This window comes from Toxorhynchites rutilus, chromosome 3 (assembly GCF_029784135.1).
Source record: "Toxorhynchites rutilus septentrionalis strain SRP chromosome 3, ASM2978413v1, whole genome shotgun sequence".
Lineage (NCBI taxonomy): Eukaryota > Metazoa > Arthropoda > Insecta > Diptera > Culicidae > Toxorhynchites > Toxorhynchites rutilus.
Genome location: NC_073746.1, coordinates 20,199,158 through 20,217,695, shown reverse-complemented (window position 1 = coordinate 20,217,695; position 18,538 = coordinate 20,199,158). Strand labels below are relative to the sequence as shown.

The 18,538-nt window shown below is 38.0% G+C and overlaps 2 long non-coding RNA genes across 2 annotated transcripts; both read right to left on the bottom strand.

The window, feature by feature from the left end:
- Positions 1 to 361: 361 nt before the first annotated feature.
- Positions 362 to 2,673, bottom strand: LOC129780598 (uncharacterized). Its single transcript, XR_008743968.1, has 3 exons — positions 2,590 to 2,673; positions 629 to 710; positions 362 to 572 (listed from the first exon to the last, which is right to left on the bottom strand). It is a non-coding gene; the product is annotated as an uncharacterized LOC129780598 (long non-coding RNA).
- A 164-nt stretch (positions 2,674 to 2,837) lies between these two features.
- Positions 2,838 to 7,468, bottom strand: LOC129780599 (uncharacterized). The gene is made up of 5 exons (XR_008743969.1): positions 7,410 to 7,468; positions 7,151 to 7,282; positions 6,968 to 7,026; positions 3,035 to 3,093; positions 2,838 to 2,921 (listed from the first exon to the last, which is right to left on the bottom strand). It is a non-coding gene; the product is annotated as an uncharacterized LOC129780599 (long non-coding RNA).
- Positions 7,469 to 18,538: the final 11,070 nt, after the last annotated feature.

Genomic DNA, 18,538 nt, shown 5'->3' with positions numbered 1-18,538 from the left:
ATAATTTTTTTTCTTGTAAAAATATGTTTAGTTCGAATAATGTTAATTTGAGTATTTAACATCTACTCTATACATTTCTAGGCTTTCGTGAATATTTTTCCATATATTATATATTGGGTTATCTACACAAATTTTTCAAACCCGAAAACCTAGCAAATAATTTTTCTTTTAAGAATACAGAAGTTAAAGTTGTAACCTTATGTTTTCTAATGTATTACTATACGTACTATATACTATTTTTTTCTTCGCTTAGTATAAATATTTTCAGTTATCAATCAATATCAATATGAATATTTTGTAATTTGTAATATGAAAAAAAAAAATTAATTTATCTCTTTTTAAATATGAATTTCCACAGACGGAGATAATTTACGTTGTTTTTTATATTGTTTTCGTAATTGAAATTAGAAAATCTAATGAATCGAAATAAATGGGATTAAATAAAATGATGATTAGTTAGTATCATTATTTAAATTTTTCTATGGTCTCTGTTTGAAATTACTGAATCGTTATAATAATCCCTCTCCTCTCCTAACGATTCCGATTGATGATGAACTTCATCTATGCAAGTTCTGAAAAAAAGAGAGTAGTCAATAGAATATGCAGTTCGAATCACGACAAATATTACCTATTCAAAGCAATATGAGCTGATGGCTTCCATCTTTTTTTGATTGCGACGACGTATCTACTCATTACGTCAAATGATCAATCTGAAACAGAAAGATACAATCAATTATAGTTTTTCTTAATTTCATGTATTAGGTTAGGCAGATAGAAATACATTTTTTCTCCAGTAAATGGCTGCTTATGCTTATCATTCGTTCTGTAAGTCTCATCGGGTTATATTGGCTAGCGTTAGAGAGACGAAATTACGTATTAAACTTAACTATCAGACAGTTTTGTGAATTCTTGACTATGTTTTGTTTGAGCGGCTGTCAGTCAAATACGGAAATTTGCTCGGAATCTGTGGAATAAGGCTGTATAAAAAAGAAACTTGATGCATTCAAACAAGTCAACACAAAAACTTATATGCCAATTTTCCATCATTCCATTGCACAATGGTCCAGGAGATGTATTTAAGTGGAAATTAGCATTTAGAGCTCAACAGTTATTCTCTAAACAAAAACTGCCTTCGACAAATCTGTTATATACAATAGAGCGCTTATTTTTATGATATCAATAATAGGGTGACCAAAATTGTAGATGAAATAAAAAATCTCACTTTCTTATCTTTATAGATAGAGGTAAACATAGTTCGACAATGTTGTAGTTCCAGTTATTTGAAACATCTTTGTAGAATAAAGTTATATCTATATTAAGTCTATCTCTTGAAATAACCGATATAGCGCCTTTTTTCTATGTTACGCTAAGGTCACAATGAAAAAAACTGTTTTTCTGCTTTAACTTTTATATTTTAAATTCTACATACAAACTGTCTTCGGAAGACTTTTATATAATATAAACATTTTTCGATGCAGAACTTATCATTATCTCAACTTCACTCAAAGTTATTAATATTTCTTTCCAAAAAATACGTACTCTTTAATTGTTTGTCATTCTTTCTGGGGCAAACATAAACAAAATTTATTGACGGCATTTGAAAGAACAAATTTCACTCTATATAATATTCAAAACGATGTTATTTTTTGTGTTTGAGTAAATTGAAACAGAAATCATGAGTTTTTGGGTTAAAAAACATCAACAACTTTGAGTAGGATTAAAATATTAACAAGTTCTGCATCGCAAAATGTTGGTATTGATAAGCTCTAAAAGTCGTACCAGTTTGATGTAGAATTTGAAATATAAAAGTTAAAGCAAAAAAAACCCGTTTTTTCATGGTCTTTGTTCTACAAAGTTGTTTTAAATAATTCGGGCTACAACATTGTCCAACTATGTTTATCTCTATCTATAAAGATAAGCAAGTTAGACTTTCCATTTTATCGACAATTTTGGTCACCCTATTTTTGATAACATAAAAATGAGCGCTCTATTGTATGTAACAACTTTGTCGAAGACAGTTTTTGTCTAGAGAATAATTGTCGAGCTCTAAATGCTAATTTCCGCTTAAATCCATCTCCTGGACCATTGTGCATTGTTGAATAGCAACATAATCGACTTGTGGGTGGGATTGGCAGGGAACCATCTTCTTTCAATTAGGGATGTACTGTACACAATTCTACCCAATGCAAGGTGAATTATGTTTCATTAAGACAACACCAAGGAGTTGGAATCTTAAAGTCCTGATCCGGCACCAAATGTTTGCCACCTGTTCCTATCTATGGCCGATTATTTTTCTGGTCAAAAAGTTTCAGGAGTACCTTGTGAAATCGATTTTCGAGACGGAAATTTAGCAACAAATTATCAAACAAAACGGAACATATTTAGCTTGAACCTGATTATTTTAGCTTTACGAAATAATATTTTGAAGATCTTGTAAACAAAATGAATTTCTTTTTAGCTAATCTATATTGTTACCTTTTATAACAAATCTTTAAAAATTTAAAAAGTAATTCAGAAACATCAGGAAGATATTAATTTTTAAAATAGTTCCTCTAGAATAATTGAATATAATAATATGTGGAAACTTACTCTTGACACTCAATGTTTTCCTAGTCTGAATCGACGATTATCTTCTGTTGTTGATTATTGTCATCTTTAAAAAATGGTATTTATTTAGTAATATTTTAAATATTTAAATTATTTTGAAATACCTAGTACACGAACAGCTTCTTCAGGTATTTGATGTATAAACTGTTGTGATTGTAAAAGAATGTTATGAAAAATGTTAGTAAATGTATGCAAAAATAAATTAGTAAATAGTAAATATAATTTTTTTAATAAATAAATTTTGAAAAAAAAAAACATAATACTCCCCTGTATTCACTATGATTTTGCTGATGCTAAGACGATGGATGGCAGTCCTAAAACCCGATAAATAAATAAAATAATTACTAAACAAAACTGTTTTACCGATTATTAAAATCGATTCTCTTCATAGCATAATCATTATACAAAAATCAATTGTGTTACTCACCAGTATAAATTATGACTCCTGCTGATGATGGGATGATGGAAGGTAATATAATGAAATGCCTGAAAATAAATAAAATGATTATTATACAATACAAATACATCTAATGTTTCAGAAACAATTACGAAAAATGGATCCTTGATAAAAAAAGTCACAGGAGGGTTGTGTCCGAGACACGACCGCATAGTTGACGTAGGATTCCGTTAGGCTATCTGTTGATTTTGTATATGTTTGAAGAATTACATCGTTAAACTCTTTGATGATGATTTGGTGACCAAACGACCCGTTCTCGAGTGGGAACACACCTTGGTTTTTATTTATGAAAATTGAAATAAATCGTTTCATATATCAAGTAATTTTCAACACAAATGCTACCATATATTTTACACTTACACTTGTGATAAATTTTTCACAATACACGATCAGTCATTGATATGCAATTCCACAAAGCAACATTTCGGTGGGAGCAAAAGCTCCCACTACTCTATCATGTATTTGCAAAGCCGATTTCCCCCAGGCAGCTTGGTTTTGATGTCTCTGTTAGGGACCCGCCACACGTGTCGTAAATTTCGACCAATCAGATGTGGTTATTTCCGTTAGGATAGGGGTTGTAATTTTTCAATAGTTCGATAGTTAGTTTCATGACATATATTATTATCTTCAATATAAAAAATTGTTTTGGAGTGGCGAAATCGATTGACGCAAAAATTTCATCAATCCATCATGAAATGACTGAGCAATATGCGTTTGAAATTGGACAATTTTCACGATGTGCTCGATTTTCGATTTTCAATTTATACCCCAACATGTTCCCGAAAGACGTAATCCTACGTCAAAAAAATAAATACATTCAAATTTTATCAATTTAAAACTGCCTTCGGGCCTGCTAGTTCGATGGGAGATTAATCTGCCTCCCTAAATGAATATTGCTCATGGCGTCGCTTGGTGCCGCCGAAAGCAGACTCGTTTGCTGAGGAGTGCTGAGCGACAATGAAAATGTCTTTCTAAAGGTAGGTCGAGAAAGAGTATGAACTAGTTTTCTTCGCAAGGGACCTTCTCAGGGCTAAAAACGAATGAACGTAAAGTTTAAAGTCTCTATAATTCAAAAGAAGAAAAATATTGCTACCAGATGTCACGAACTTCAGCATTTTTTTCTACTATGGTGCTACTCGCCCGTATAGTTGGCGCAAAGGCACCGCAAAAATATTATTTTGACGTGGGACTACGTCTAACCGGAGTATATGGGGGGTAAAATGAAAACCTAAACATAGAACATGCAGGAAAAAATGCAAGATTTCGAATGCTTATAACTCGAATATTTCTTACTGGATCGGAAAGATGTTTGCATCAATTGATACGGAATATTTCAACGCTTCTATCGCAATTAATAAAATGTTATTTTTTATTAGATAAACAATCGAATAACTATAAAATGTTGAGCGTTATCTAAACGCCCTAACTACCTCGTTTTGATTGGTCCGATTTACGGTTTCCCCAACACAGCCATCATAACATAGCAGCCTTAGGAAAATCGGCATTGCAAACACATGAAAGTATGGGGATATTTGTTCGCACCGAAATGTGTTCCCTAACACAGACTTCAAAACCAAGCAGCGTTAGAGAAATCAGCATTGTAAATACATGAAAGTCGGGGGTATTTTTGTTCCGACTGAAATGTGTTTCCCTAACACAGACTTCAGAATCAAGGTGTCTGAGGAAATTGGAATTGCATATTTATGCAGGTCAGGGGTATTTTTGTTCCGACTGAAATGTGTTTGCCTAATAAAAACTTCTAAACCGAGGTGTGTGGGGGAATCGGCGTTGCAAATACATGCAAATCGGGGTCATTTTTGTTCTGACTGAAATGTGTTTGCTTAACATAGACATCAAAACCAAGATGTCATAATACCAAACGTAAAAGGACCGTCATTAAATTTACTTGTAACGAAGAACATAATCTATTGCATGAATTGACCTTACATGGCATTATACAATCTTTTACTCACAAAGCAAATATATTGAATTCAATTGAATTCGGAAATTGTTTCATTCAATCAAAATTTTAATCAATACAAACTAATGATTGCTAAGCTAAGGTAGTCCCACGTCAACCTTGCGTTATATCATAGATATAACCTCCCCATTTTTTTATTTTATAGAATTCCTTCATGCATTTGTCTGATACGGGCTGTGTATCGTTCGTTCTTGTTTTTGAAGGGACTTTAACCCAAAGGTCATTCGTCCCTAACGGGCTGTGTATGACTGGAGCGTTCCGTTATATACATGCATGCATATGTCCTTCGCTTCTTTTCCAGTAAAAGGTGGTTGATGAACGTATGTTTTTGACGTGATACGTTCCATGTTAGTTGTTAGTAGAAAATGTAAAAATAAACAGTATTTTTGATCGGTTTTATATAGTTTTTGTGGTAAGTGGAAAACAGTAAAATAAACTCTTTTGTTTCAAAACAAATTGATAGTCCTGAGAAGGTCTGGAATGATTTAATGGGTTGCACGGAATCTGCTGCGTTTCAGTCGGATGTAGCAGTTTAGTTTTGGGAGCGGTAGCTTTTACGGATGTGCACCCGTGGCCGAGTGGTTAGCGTCCCACACTATCATGCCGGGTGTTCGGGTTCGATTCCCGTTCTGGTTGGGGGATTTTTCGTCAAAGAAAATTCTTGCGGCTTGCACTGTGGTCACGCGTATTCTAGAGCTTGCCACTCTAGAGTACATTCAAGGCGTGTTATTCGGCATAGAAATCTCAACCAAGTATTAATGAACGACGCTAGTTAATGAATACGTTGAGACGGCAAAAGTTCCACAGGGAACGTTAACGCCATTCAAGAAGAAGAAGCTTTTACGGATTCGCTGATGCTTTCCTTGACTTTGGCGCCATCGGCTTCTGTGCGTCGATTTGCGAGGGTTTGATTGGCACCACCACGACGAGCTAAACGACGGATAGCGGGTGTGATACGATGCGATGCAATGCACTTCGCTCATCTGCCTCCTTTGTCGCATCCAATTGTTGATGTGAAGAGGAACGCACCAGCAATGCACACTAGATTTAAATCGATGCTCTCCGCTGCTTCTCTTCTTTGCTCCCTTTGCCGCACCGCATCCATCGTTGGTTGCCGATGTCTTCCTCTCCTTTGCCACACCGTATGGTGTTGGTTGATTTGTAGAGCACTGCACACTAGAAGCCCAGATGTTTGCCGATCTGAGCGTTGAACGAGAATAAGAAATCGGAGGAAGGAAAGAAGGTCTTGTATTATAGAGACTTTAAACTTTTGTAGTTCATTCGTCTCTAGCCTTGAGAAAGGCCCTTTGAAAACTCTACTCTACTCTACTCCAGCGCTACCACCTCCACCCTCTTGCCTTGAGAAAGGCACTCGATCCCTCGCCGTCCAGCTCGTCCAGCAACGATGTTGTCCAGTCGGTGTCCACACAAAGAATGGTTGGAGAGAGAAATCGAAAAATGCTACCGTCCTTTTATATCAGTTGGTATGTGAGAAATAGGCGCCCCCCACTCTGCTCGCCATGCAAATATTTGACTTATCGGGGAACGAAAAAAGCGAAGCAGGCGAAAAAGAAAAACGTCAATTTCGACCAATCAGTACCGTTTGGATAGGGGTTGAGATTTTTCAATTGTTCGATAGTTAATTACATGATATAAATTATTTTATTCAAGGTGAAAAATTGTTATAGAGTGCCGCAATGTTTTGATGTAAAAATCTCATCAATCCGTCATGAAATGACTGAGCAATAAGCGTTTGAAATTGGACATTTTTCAAGATGCGATCGATATTCGTTTTTCAATTTGTACCCCAATATGTTCCCGAAAGACGTAATCCTACGTCAAAAAACCCTTTCAACTGTCGGTTAAATCGATGCACCTCATAAAACGCAACAGTTGTACTAAAATAAATTCATGACACTCACCAGTATTTACTATCAATTCTGCTGATGCTGGGGTGATTATTGACAATATGAGGAAATATCTGGAAATAAAACAAATAATAAGTATACACGGTATACAAGGAACCGTTTTAACAGCTAGTAAAATATATTTTTCTCAATGCATAAAACAGAAAAATAATCCAGAAAAAAACTCATGGTACTCACCTGTATTTACTATGACTTTCGCTTATGTTGGGACGATGGATGTCAATACGAATTACACAAATACTATTTAACCTGTGTTGACTGAGTGCTGCTGAGGTGCTGCTGACGCTGCTTTCATGAATGTAAAATACTCTAAAATATACAAATAATTAGTTAATAATTCATTTCACTCCTCTATCAAATCCAATAGCGGATCAACAGAACACATTTTTTCGATCAAAAAATGATACGATAATGTGATTGAATTTATTTTACTCACCTGTTAGAATTATCTGCTGTGTTATCCGGTGATTTGTTCAATGCAACCTAAAAAAGACCTAAAGAAATGAAATTTAAAGTGAAAATGTAGATAATTTCCTATACTTGCAATATTTGTTTCTCGATTCACTAACCGTTATGTTGTGTTGTGACAGTTCAACGAGGGAAAAAAAACTCTGCAGTGCTGCAGTGATGATGTTTTATTGTGATTATAGCTGAAACTGTGAACAGTGCTGCCTGCGGGAGGCAAGGCGGGGTACGATTCCAGCACTTTTGTAGCACTTTACTTCATTCGGTCCACTTTGTACCGATAACCGCTCGAAAATATAGGAAACTGGGTTGATTGATGAACGATGTTTCAATCTAACTTAAATAAAATTCAAATTTGGAACTTTTATGTTGGTTGCTTCGTGAAATTTCATATCAATGACCAATCATGTATTGTAAAACTTTTAGCACAATTGTAAGTGTAAAATTGTATATGGCAGCGGTTGTGTTAAAATGACTTGAAATATGAAACGATATTTTTCTCCCAAGGAAAGTTCATGCGACGAGAAAAAATGGAAAAAAGAAGCAGTTCCATTAGTTTTGTTTCTACATTTTATCCATACATCACACAGGGACCATCTCGTTCAGGGTCACAGAGGACGGCTTTCATCATATCCCATTCCACTTTGGCATCTTCTGTCGTGATACACACTATCCAATGTCTAATAACCATCCTTCTATTATCATCACACGGTTGTGAACAAACAATACCTAACAACACTAACAACAAGGGTCGTTCCGGGCCTCCAAATCATTATCGAAGAGTTTAACAATGTAATTCTTCAACCATATCCCAAACAACAGTTAGCCTAATGGAATCCTACGTCAACTATGCGGTCTTGTCTCCTACACAACCCTCCTGTGACTTTTTTTTCAAAACCTCTAAAAACCTCATTTTATTTTTTTTTACTTCTGAAATCGTACCTTATTAATTCAAATGTTTTACAACTGCATTCTGTGCTATTTTTTTGTAAAGTCTGCTTCATTTAATATTGGAACAAATTCTTTTGCTCATTGTGGCGCTCCTAGTGGACGGATTTGGAAACTTTTTTCACCCACGTGTCGGGAAATTCATTACCTTTCACCATGTATTTATGTCATAACACCAAACGATAGCATTTTGTAAACAACCGCCATGGAAGCCGAACGGAGAGATAAAATTGTGCACAGTTTTCTTGAAAATCCATTGTTGTCGGCATCTAAGCTAGCTAAACAGCTTAAAATGCCCAGAAATACCGTATGGCGTGTTATCAAGCAGTACAAGGAAACATTGACGACGGCTCGGAAGCCGCATTCGAAGCGTCGGAGTGGAACTGGCGACCGGAAACTGCGTGGGAAAGTCATCAAGGCCGTCAAGAGGAATCCCAATCTTTCAGACCGCGATTTGGCCAATAAGTTCCAGGCCGCTCACAGTACGGTGCGACGAATTCGTCTCCGGGAAGGAATAAGGTCATTCCGAGCCAGCAAACAGCCAAATCGGACGCTGAAGCAGAACAATGTGGCCAGAATCCGTGCTCGAAAGCTGTACGACCAAGTGCTGACCAAGTTCGACGGATGTATTCTGATGGACGATGAGACCTACGTGAAGGCGGACTTTGGGCAAATCCCAGGTCAAAAATTTTATTTGACGACGGCTCGGGGGGATGTACCTGCAAAATTTAAGTGTTTGCGGATAAATTCGCCCGCAAGTACATGATTTGGCAGGGGATATGCAGTTGTGGACAGAAAACCAAAGTCTTTCTCACTGACAAGACAATGACATCAGAAGTCTACAAAAAAGAGTGCCTACAGAAACGGATTCTGCCGTTTATTCGTGCCCACGACCGTCCAGTAATGTTTTGGCCGGACCTCGCAAGCTGCCATTACAGCAAAACGGTTATGGAATGGTACGCAACGAACGGGGTCAGCGTAATACCGAAGGACCTCAACCCCCCAAACTGCCCCCAGTTCCGGCCGATAGAGAAATACTGGGCAATCACGAAGCGAAGCGGCTTAAGGCAAAGGGAAAACTTGTTAGGAACATGACTCAAATGAAGAACTGGTGGAATCAAATCGCCAAAACGGTGGACGAAAAGGGTGTGCGCCGCCTAATGTGCCGTATTACGGGAAAAGTACGAGAATTTCTTCGAAACAGCAATGATTAATTTTTTTTAATTTTTTTTATGAAAGAGTAAAGAAAATGCTACATTTGTATGAAAAACAAATTATGAATTCGTTAATAAATGACTGAACTACACGCAATTGTTTGTGTTCCAATATTAAATGAAGCAGACTTTATTGCAAAAGAAAGCAACAGAATCGTTCTAACCTAGACCTAGTTTAATTAGTTTAACTGGGTTCAAAATAATGGTTAAATCTCAACAATGACAGAGCTATAGCTCACGAGCTGGCGTCTGTTCAATGCACATGGCATGTAATCTTTATTTGACTTTCTAACAATGAATTTTCATTCGAATCAGCATAACTTTCCGCTAGTAAACGAAACCAAATTCTCTCAAAGGATGGAAATATGTCTATCTTGTCCTATAAATGTTCTCATTATTGGATATCTGAGGGCTCGAGACATGTAGTAGTAGAACTGAGTCATTCTCGAGAAATATCACGTGAAACACACCCTCTCTCCACCACTCACGCTCACTCTTTCTGTTATCCAAACGACCGTCCGAAGAGGACCCCGATCATATCTGGATCGCGGTCCCGATTATCTCGGAATTCGACAGAAGTGCACGGCAAGAACCGAAAATCGAGGAGGCATCAAAAAGCCATTAGTGAAATATGCTTTTGATGCTATCGTCGGCAAGCGCAAGCGGGCTCACAGGTATACGGGAATTCTCGACATAGTTCGGCAATTTGATTTGCTGTCTCCGCTGATCCGTGATGCGCTCGGTGACGTGAGAAAACGTTTGGGCCGTCGAGTTTTTTTTTGTTTTCCGAACCCAGCAGGATTAGTCACTTATGATTGGTTCTAGGAAATCGGCCATAATCGAACAACCATAAAGATCATTCGACGTATTCACGTTAATTTGCCTTCTGCCCAGTAACACACGTTTTCCAATTATTGTGGCAATAAAACAATAAAAAATACTTTCTTCGGACGGCGATCTTCGAGAGTTGCCGGAACGCCGCTATAAATGAGAATGTTAAAAAAATGATTTTAATCGCTTCTCGCAACCTTCTGCTGGTTGGCATTAGCCGCATTCGAAGACATGATGGTCGCTCGATTGCACCTGTTTCGTTCTTTGTTCCTCTCGATTCCTTGAAAGTCCTTTCTCACGTACCTGCATGTTGACGCTTGGACATTCAATTTCCCACATTATCTCGTCGTAGAGTTATGATACCAGCGGAAAGGGTCAGGATTTTTAGAGTAACAATAAAACGTTTTTGAGCGGCTCGAGCAGAATAATGCGAGTGAACTTCCTGTCCTGCATAGAATCCAGTTGATCCCCACTTCCGAATTGCTGCATCTTTCTTATCGCATCGTCCCCGGACAAATCGAAAAAAAAATTGTTTCAATCTTTTATATTGAAATATTCGCGCCATTTCATCTTTTTGACCCCTTTTTTCCGTACTCCACAAAGAAGAAAGTTTCTTTCTTACGATCACCTGTTCGTTACCGAAAGTGAGTTCGCCGCTAACGAAAATATCGCTATAGAAAAAAAATCCTTCCAATTAGAGAAGGGTGCATTTGCACTCTGTGAAGGCACCTTTTCTCCCCGTGGGTTTTTTTTTCGGCAGTCGTAAGGACATGCACATGTTGCCTTCAGGAGAACGAAAGCAAAGGCGAATAACATTGCGTGTGTAAGCGAACATTTGGACCTCGCCAGCCAAAGCGGCCAAACGGTGGATTCCGGGATGAATGCAGCACAAAATACAAAACCAATAAACCAATTTATTGAGGGCGAACAAAAAGGGCATATGCAACCTGCCAGTGCCATTGGATTATGCGCAGCAAGGAAACGACCGATTGGAGTGATGGAAAGTGCATCCTGCTGGTGCTGCTGCTATCGGATTGTTCGGATCTCGCTTTTTTTGTTTCGATCCCCAGGACCTGTTGACTCGATGAGATGGACGGGAAAATGTTTTTAGAAGAAAAACAGAGCAATCATAATCGATGGGAGACGAAAAAGTGGGATACAAAAAATGAACCCGACTAATGTTCCGTGAGAAATTGATAAAAGTGAACCATTTTGTGGTAATTGAGGAAGTGGGAACAGCGACCAGGGACTAGCACAACTTCCTAAATGGATTCCGTTGAATATGAAATTATCACAAATACAATCAATGATGTGGCAGATTTTTCTGTAAAGATTGACGACTTAATTACGTAGGGGGAAAAAAATGAATGAAGGATGTTTTCATTAAAATTGGATCAAGTTGGAATGCTTCGGAAATAAAATCGTTAAACCATAGCAGATTGAGTATAGCGATCCGTAGATTTGATTCGAATATATGTTTTACTGTTTCTAGACATTGAAAGACGATGCGAACATGTGTTAACGATGAACTTGAGATAAAGTTTGTTCATTGAACGCACAAGCACGCACAAGTAGCGATTAGTGTCAGCTTTCAATGAAATGAAATGAAATGAAATGAAATGAAAAAATGACAAAGACACTACAAAACACTACCTGGTGTTGTGTAGAGAGTAGGACTATCATATTCACTTTCCTTTGATATTACATCTAATGCAGGTGTCTGGAATCCTGCAATGTATCGATAGATAAGTTAGATAAACAATCAGAAGAGTGGTGTCCTAGACTGTACTGACAAGGACCAATGTATCTAGAGATGATTCACAAAGCAATTTAAAGCCAATTTGAGCATTTTTGCTGAGTTAGCTATCAGCTTGAACATATATTGTTGGTTACCTGATGTCTATCTAAGTAGTTTTTTAGTACTCAGTATCTTAGCAAAATTACGTCTCCGACGCTCCCAAAAACTTCTTACGTGTGATTCTACTATACAAAACTACTCTCCAACTAACGGTATGAATTTAAAAAAGTATCTTTTCATCGAGTATCAACCTTGGGTTTGAGAACAAAAATTTAAAAAAGAGATCCCAATTTTTAAGGCTTGAAATCTTTTACTCAGAACACGATTCCACATAACTTCAGCTCGTCGACTGAAGAATGAATGTTTCGCAAATGTAATTTTTAATAATATACTGCTCTACTACCTCTGTGCGTCGGGGCAAGCTCTGCACTATGCTTTCTTTGTGCATATTCTAAGATTACATTCTTAGGCAAAATTTGTCCATTCGTTCACGGTAACAAAATATAAACTGAGGTTTTTAACTTTTACAGCTCATTCTACTCTGGTCTTCAAACAAGCGCTGAGCTCTAACTATTAACTTTGAAAAAACCAAGACTCCCATTGCCGTAGTAACGGTCAGATTGTGAATGAGAGGATTATATGTTGTTTTGCCCCATTGCTTGACCACCTCAATCTACCGTTGAAAACGCATGAGAACGACAACGTGTGATGCTAAAATACAAAAGTACTCTCCACCAGACGTCATGAAAATTGACACGGTGCTTCAATCGAACTAAATTCACTGTATGTGTTCGATCGTTAGCGCGAAAACGGAGGCTCACCGTTCTCCGGTGGAAACGTTCCTCTGGACGCCTGAACTTACAAGTCCACAGCGGAAACACTTTTGGAAAAATAGAAACTGAAAAGAACTGATAAATTAACTCCTTCTGCTTGTGAAAGGTGGAATAAAACACGTTGCGAATGGAGCGAAACATAAACATGCGTGTTGACTTCACAGCTGCTTCCCAAGATCCTACGAAGTAAATTGTTCTAGGAGGGAATAAATCGTTTTTTTTGGGGGGGGGGGGGGAGAGGTCTTATCGGGGCTACGCAGTTATGTTCCCGCTGTTTTTTTTTAAATTCAACTTTTTTCCAAAATATATATTTTATTGAGGTTCATTTGGCGTTAGTCTGACGGAGCCGTGACTAAGTGAAGGTTTAGTTAATAAAGTTGAACTTTATTGTTAGTTATAACTTATTTCCTTTTTTGGCAGAGCTCCTTAACGGTAAAGTTTTCGCTATTCGCGAATCAACCCATTTTATTGTTGTCTTCATATGAGCGGATCTCAGCTACACCATCGAAGGGAATAATTAATATTCGGATCGCACAATATTTGGAAAATACAGTGGGTGAAGCAGGTATTTCGTTTTCAGTGTTTCCAAGTAGATTTAAATTTTTTTGACGAACGCCCATATTTTGATATTAGGTCGGATTGTCCGATTTGGGTCAAATAAAGGGTGTGTCACATCAAATTGCATCACGAAAAAAACGCTGTAGAAATTTAATTTTTAGGAACTATATCTTCAGCTTTCGCGTATAATCAGATAAGAGTGTATAGATCACGTTGGCCATGCTTCCCTGTCAATTTTTCGTAGATTTGGAAAAATGTCGTCGAACGAAAAAGAGCGTCGTGAATTAATCCTGTGCACTCATTTCGAGAATCCGGAGTTGTCACATCGGGACATCGGTAAGATGCTGGGAATCGTCCAATCCACGGTCAGCAGAGTACTAAAACGATACTTCGAGAACCTAACCATCGACCGGAAGGTGAAGAACGGCAAAAATGGATGCTCCGTCAGTGAAAAAGATCAAAAGCGCGTAGTTAAGCAGTTTAGACGTGATCCGAGAAGTTCGGTCCGGGATGTCGCCAATAAGCTGAATTTGTCAAGTTCATTCGTCCAGCGGACCAAGCAGCGGGAGGGCCTGCGTACATACAAGGTTCAGAAGGCTCCTAACCGCGACGAAAGGCAAAACATGGTGGGGAAGACGCGAGCCCGGAAGCTGTACACCGAAATGCTGACGAAACCGCATTGCCTGGTAATGGACGATGAAACCTACGTCAAAGCGGACTTTCGTCAGCTGCCGGGCCTGTTGTTCTTCTCCGCAGAGGACAAATTCAGCGTTCCGGAGGAGATTCGCAAGCAGAAACTATCCAAGTTTGCCAAAAAGTACATGGTGTGGCAAGCGATCTGCTCTTGCGGAAAGCGGAGCGCCCCCTTCGTGATGACCGGCACGGTAAACGGGCAGGTTTACCTTAAGGAGTGCCTACAGAAGCGCTTACTACCACTATTGAAGCAGCACGAGGGCCCGACCATCTTCTGGCCGGATCTCGCTTTGTGCCACTATTCAAAGGACGTGTTGGAGTGGTACGAAGCCAACGGGGTCACCTTCGTGCCAAAGGAAATGAACCCCAATAGAGAAATATTGGGCGATTATGAAGCAGGCCCTCCGGAAGAACCCAAAAGTTGTCAAATCGGAGGCGGACTTCAAGAGAAAATGGATTTCTGTTCAAAAAAAAACTACAACCTGACGTTGTACAGAACCTTATGGACGGGATAAAGAGGAAGGTGCGAGCATACGGGCATGGGCTCGAAGTATGAATAAAAAGAAAATGCCAAAAGTTGTTTAATAGTTTTTATTTTACTGTCTAAAATTTTCAAAAGGATCGGTCTACTGGGCAAATTTCTACAGCGTTTTTTCCGTGATGCAATTTGATGTGACACACCCTTTATGCACCATTTTAAAGGTAGCTTTACAATTCCTCTATCACAGAAGTCACAGAAGTTTTGGTCCTCTTGGCCTGAGTGGAATCCAAATTAGCTGTAACAATATCATCACCATTAACACCATTCACAATATCAACTGCTTGGCTTGCATTTTTGCCTTTGTCGAAGAATAAACTTCAAAGTGTGACGATTTTTCCTTTGTTAACTTCCATTGTTGACACCCTGTAACTCAAATTGAAAAAAACAAAAAAAAAGGCTGAACAAAAAAGAACTTGTTTTAGTGTGGAATGTAACCTCGAGAACGAGCATAAATATGAAATTGTTTGATCGAAATACGAGATATCACTACAGTCATCCACCGAGAAAATAATGGATTTTTTTTGTCTCCAACCTAATATTACCTAATATTTTGCCGAATAAACTATATCGTCTTACTTCCCAAAACAATTGAATTATTTTTTTTTTGAAAGAAAACATGTGAAAAATTTTTTTTCTTGCTTGTAGAAGTGCCCATTCTCCGATGTATGGATGACTGGGTTATTGTATTCATATTTTTTTGGGAATAAAAAAAAAGTTTTCGTGAGAACTAAATTTTAATTTTGAAAATGATTTTGTTTTAGTGTGGGTTTTTTATTTTTTAATGAAAATTTAAACAGTTTTCCTACATTACCATATTAGTCCAAAAATTTTCAGCTCATATAGTTTTGGAGTTTGAAATTTAAGAAAAGAAACTTTTGAAAGTTGATAACTCTTTGCAGGCTGAGCGGGATGGTATGATAATATGTCACTTCAATCGAAAAATAAAGGAACTAAGAGTTTTATGCTTGTTACTTATTGACCTGAAAACTTGTTTCAATAGCTTCAAAACTGCTTTGAAAAAAGACTATCGAAATCATACCAATCTGATTGATGTATGGTAACCGGAATGTGTTCCCTAACACGGACTTCTAAACCAAGGAGCCTTTGAAAATCGACATTGAAGACCCCCAACAAGGGCTTCAAAACCATGGACCCTGGGGAAGTTGGCATTACAGCTGTTGAAACAATCGACGGTATTGCAGAAAATGGTTATCAATATCAACAGTATATGTAGCAGTTCGATGAGAACTGAAAAATACCATCAGCAAAACTCTAACATTACGACTTCGATGCTGTTGAAAATTCGAGTTTTTTCTTCTTTAAGTTCCTCCAGATTTTGTGGCGTATTAACATAGCAACGGTCCTTCACGTATCCCCAGAGGAGGTAATCGACGACGAGAATTGAGAATTTTTATCATAAGAGGACAAAGTTTCATTAAGGTTTCGGTTCTTGTAAACACACGTTCTTGTAAATTGTACATCTTGACACTAAAAACAATCCGATCAGACTGAACGAGTATCCGAATATTATCGTCCAGAAGTGGGGAATGCAGTGTTACCATCGCCGAAGCGAAGAAATATTTTTATAAGGAGCTATTCGATTTTTTTGCGTGAGCGTTTAATCTGAAAGACTCTGTATTATCACGCATTTATGCAACAGGCTATGTGCATAGCGTGGTCGTATAAAACAGTCTTGCATTCAGTCGTACTTGGTTCGGTCCTTGCTTGGCATCGTTTGTACTTTTTTGGATACAATCCCAAGCTGACGTGCAGTCTGAGAGAGAGAGAGGTCTGCTCTCATACATACAAACATTTTCAAACTTTCGAAAAAGATGCTCTTATTTGTTCATTTAACTCTTCTGCATACGAAATTTGTTCTGCCAACGCTAGTTTGGGTGCATAATTGAATCAAGCAATCGGTCCTCGTCTTATCAACAGTAGAATAAGTTGAATTGTAAATACATAATTGATATCTATATATATAAAAATGGAGTGATGTCTGTCTGTCTGTCTGATTCTTATAGACTCGGAAACTACTGAACCGATCGACATGAAAATTGGTATGTAGGGGTTTTTGGGGCCGGGGAAGGTTTTCGTGATATTTTAAGACCCCTCCCCCCTCTCTAAGGGGGGGCTGCCATACAAATGAAACACAAATTTCTGCATTACTCGGAAATTAACCAAGCAAACGAAACCAAAGTTGGCATGTGAAAGTTTTAGGGTGCAATAAATGTTTCTATGATGGTTAGACAGTCCTTCCCCCACTCAAAGGGGGGGCAGCCATACAAATGAAACACAAATTTCTGCATTACTCGATAATTAATCAAGCAAATGAAACCAAATTTGGCATGTGGAGGCTTTAGGATGCAATAAATGTTTCTATGGTGATAAGATACTCCTTCCCCCTCTCTTAGAGGGGGCTGCCATACAAATGAAACACAATTTTTTGCATTACTCGGAAATTAATCAATCAAACGAAACCAAAGTTGGCATGTGAAAGTTTTAGGGTGCAATAAATGTTTCTATGATGGTTAGACAGTCCTTCCCCCACTCAAAGGGGGGGCTGCCATACAAATGAAACACAAATTTCTGCATTACTCGATAATTAATCAAGCGAATGAAACCAAATTTGGCATGTGGAGGTTTTAGGATGCAATAAATGTTTCTATGGTGTTAAGATACTCCTTCCCCCTCTCTTAGAGGGGGCTGCCGTACAAATGAAACACAAATTTTTGCATTACCCGAGAATTAATCAAGCAAATTAAATCAAATTAGGCATATGGAAACTTTAGGGTGCAATGAATGTTTCTATGGTGGTTAGATACCCCTCCCCCCTCTCTTAGGGGTGGCTGCCATACAAATAAAACAAAAATTTCTGCATTACTCGAGAATTAATCAAGTAAATGGGCGGGACGAAGTTTACCGGGTTAGCTAGTAAAATATGACCATGAGTAATCGGTTTCGTATCCTATTCACCCTAGAATTAAGAGAAAATGATAATAGAGGATAGTCGGGAAAGACGGACAGGATGGGTAAGATGGACACTTATTCTATGATCAGAATGTACCGGGAATTTTGATATAAAACAAAATAGGGTTAAACTTCAGGCAAATTTATTTTATCTCCATCAAAATATGACCCATCTGAAGCAACACACATCTGCCAACGTTTGACCCAGTCCTCCATGCATCCCTGGTAGGCCGACGAAGGGATGGCCTTTAGTTTCCCCGCCGCATTCTATTTGATCTCCTCGTTCGACTGAAATCCTTTTCCACGAAGTGGAAACTTCAAATTGGGGAGCAAAAAAAAAATCGCGCTCGGTGCTATTTATTTATTTATTTATTTATATATTATATTTATATTTATTACAATAATCAACAGGCAGAATCTATGCCCTAATGATATTTAAATGGGTTAATATTCTCTTAAAATTACGTTTAATAGCTACCCTACATAAATTGAAATCAAAGCCCTCTGCAACTCTGTTGAACATTCTGAGCAGACCGGATATACTACCGTAGGTCGCGTAATTTGTTCGCCGGACCGGTATACGCAGCAAATTTTGGTTCCGCAGACTTCTTGGAGGCACCTGTAGTTGGAATGAACGGAGCAACGCCGGACACTCTGTTTTCGACGTCAGGACATCAGACACTAGCATAGCACGGGCGACATTGCGGCGAATAG